We start from the raw sequence: 3,482 nt of genomic DNA on the forward strand, positions 1-3,482 counted from the left end.
CAACGACCCCACGTATGAAGTGATACCTCACCTCAATGTGTTTCATCTTTGCATGGAAGACCGGATTCTTAGCTAACTGAATAGCACTCATAGAATCCGAATGCAGTGTAGGGATAGCATCAATACCAAGGTCAGCAACCAAACAACCCAACCAAATGGTCTCCTTGCAAGCCTCATTGCATGCAACATACTCGGCCTCTGTAGTAGAAAGGGCCGTGCATTTCTGCACCCTGGACATCCAAGAAACAGCACCTCCAGCATATGTGAATACATAGCTGGAAGTGGACTTACTACTATCTGCATATCCTACATAATCAGAGTCAATGTACCCCATGACTCCTGTATCCTCGCTACCATAGCATATGCGATCCCAAAGACGGTAACCCGTCTCGCCTGCATCCCCATAACCAAGGAAAATGCATCTGACACTCTTAGGATCCAGCTTACTTCTCTTGTCCCTGGGCACATGGCAAAAGGCCTCACATCCAAAGACACACAGATGCGCATAAGAGGGAGGTTTTCCAGTCCATACCTCCTTGGCAACCTAGAAATCCAAACCACTAGAAGGTGATCTATTTATGATATGCACAACTGTACTAACTGCCTCAGCCCAAAAGCTCTGTGGTAGGCTTACGTGGCTAAGCATACTACGTACACGCTCCTGGATGGTTCTATTCATCCGCTCAGCCAAACCATTTTGGGGGGGTGTAGGGGGTGGTCAACTAACGCTTAATACGCCTCTCATCACATAACTACTCAAAAGCACATGAGGCATACTCACCCCCATTATCTATCCTAGGGCATTTTAGCCTATACCCAGACTAGTTCTCAACCAATGCAAGCCATCTCTAAAACACAACCAAGACATCGGATTTCAGCTTAATGGGATAAGCCCAAACTTTTCGTGAAAAATCATCTATGAAAGTAACAAAATACTTGGCACCACCCAGAGATTGACAAGGCATGGGTCCACAGACATCCGAATGTACCTCACTCATGCGTGGCTTACTAGACTTCTTATGTGTAGACCTAGTCTGCCTGCCATAAAGACAATTCTCACATGAATCAAAACATGCATAATCAAGGGGCAGTAAGTACTGCAAACCAGAAAGCATTTTCATTCCCTTCAAAGACATATGGCCCAAATGGGCATGCCAAAGAGATACATGTGGGATAGAACCCACAGACAAAACATGATCGAGGGAAGAAGCTGATACAATCAAGGGATAGAGGCTGCTAGCCTTGGCACCTCTCGCAATCACAAGTCTGCCACGAGTGATCTTCCATGCAGAGTCTCCAAAACATACATGATATCCTGCATCATCAAGCTGTCTAGCTGACATGAGACTGCGTGTCAAAGCAGGTACATGATGTACATCCTGCATAACAAAACTGCTGCTAGAAGGAAACTATAGCCTAACATCACCAATGCCCACAATATCAAGAGAGTTGTCATCACCCAAGCGCACAGAACCCAAAACAGTACGGTATGAATGAAACCACTCTCGGCAAGGTGTCACATGAAAGGACGCACCTGAGTCCAAGAGCGAACACTGTGCATACATAGAGTGTATCTTTGTCATCTGCGAAGCACTAGAAGAATCTGCAAGGATATAATCATCATCATCAACATCCTCAAGCTGCATAACATTGATCTCTTCAATTTTAACACTGGACTTTGCAGGCACTATGCTGCGATCAGAAGACTTATCCTGCACTTTGTCTTTCCCCTTATCTTTGTGCCTTTCATTGCACAATTCATGGCATTGTGGCCTAATATGGCCCTTTTTCCCACAATGGTGACAAGTAACATCTGCATTCCTGCCATGGGATTTGCTACGTGACTTCCCATGAGACTTGGAAAGAGATTTCTAAGAATACTGTCCACGGCCACTGCCACTGCCACTGCCATGCTTTCCATATCCATCATTCCTATCTCTAACTTTCATAGCATGCGACACACGAGAGGCATCCAAATTCTTACAGTTAGCCTCTTCCTACAGAAGAGCACTCTCAACATTAGATAATTTCAAGGTAGCAGTAGAGGCACATAATGCAGTGCCGAATACATCCCATGACTCATTAAGAGTACCAAGCAAGAAAAGAGGAGTGACATCCTCTGCAAAAGTGATGTCCTGTGAAGTCAAGTTCTTGAGTATAGCATGGAACTGGCTCAAGTGAGGAGACATAGTCACATTCTCCTTCATGCGCAAATCCATAAGCTGCTTCAGCCAACACATTTGACTCGCTGGACTTTTCTTGTCATAGAGATTCTTGATTTTATCCCACAATTGCCATGCACTCTGTTCTTCCTCAAAGAAATTATAGTGAACCTGTTCTATGAGAGACAATACAATAGTGGACTTGCATAACTCATCAAGCTCAAGCCATTCCTTATCTGGCATAGTTGCAGGCGGATGCCCGCTCAACCTCAAAGGTTTGATCTGCAATTTTTGTGCCAACACCTGCCAAATCTGGCTCTTCCAATAAGAGTAATTTGTACCATCAAGCTTAGTGATGTTGAAAATAGCATGATCAGTGGACAAACTCACCATAATGTAAGCTGGAAGACTGTAGACAGCTCAAAACTACTTGCTGTTTACTGCAGAAAATGACCAAAAAATCACCAAAATCGAGGAAAAATGGCAAAGAAAGTGAAACCAAATGAAAGGTGAGAAGGATCAAAGCTTGCACGCGAGCTATGGCAGGAGAGCAAGAGCAAGAAAGAGAGAGACAAGAAATGGGAACTCCAACAGTCACAATGTGTGACCGGGCCTTCCTTTATTCAAACTGTCACTAAAAGAATAAAGAATAAAGTGACGTGACGAGCGCCCGCCACCTGCAGTGTGCAGTGGCGAGGTCAGCAACTAGACGGCCTAACCATATGGCCTCCTTGCAAGCCTCAGTGGCTGCAACATACTCGGCCTCAGTGGTAGACAAAGCCGTACACTTCTAAACCCTAGACATCCAAGAGACAGCCCCTCCAGCATAGGTGAATACATAGCCAGAAGTGGACTTTCTACTATCTGCATGTCCTGCATAATCGGAGTCAGTGTACCCCACGACCCCTGTATCCTGGCTGCCATAGCAAATACACATATCTGCTGTGCCCTTCAGGTACCTCATGATACCCTTCACGGCATCCCAATGTCTGCTGCTAGGTGTAGCCATATAGCGTGCCACAACACCAACTGCATGCGCAATATCTGGACGAGTGGCTATCATGGCATACATCAAACTGCCCACGGCTGAAGCATAAGGGATCTTGGCCATCTCGGCCCTCTGCTCATCTGTCTACGGACAATCGGCCTGTGATACCTTCACATAAGAAGGTAATGGACAGCCAATAGGCTTTACGTCCTGCATGCGGAAGCGCTCAAGGACTTTATGAATGTACTCCCGCTGTGAGAGATACAAAAGCCCATGATGCCTATCGCGCTTAATACGCATCCCAAGTATATGTGAGGCCTGTCCCAAATCCT

This window comes from Lygodium microphyllum, chromosome 2 (assembly GCF_053477565.2).
Source record: "Lygodium microphyllum isolate KBCC chromosome 2, Lygodium_microphyllum_v1.1.10, whole genome shotgun sequence".
NCBI classification, from domain to species: Eukaryota; Viridiplantae; Streptophyta; class Polypodiopsida; order Schizaeales; family Lygodiaceae; genus Lygodium; species Lygodium microphyllum.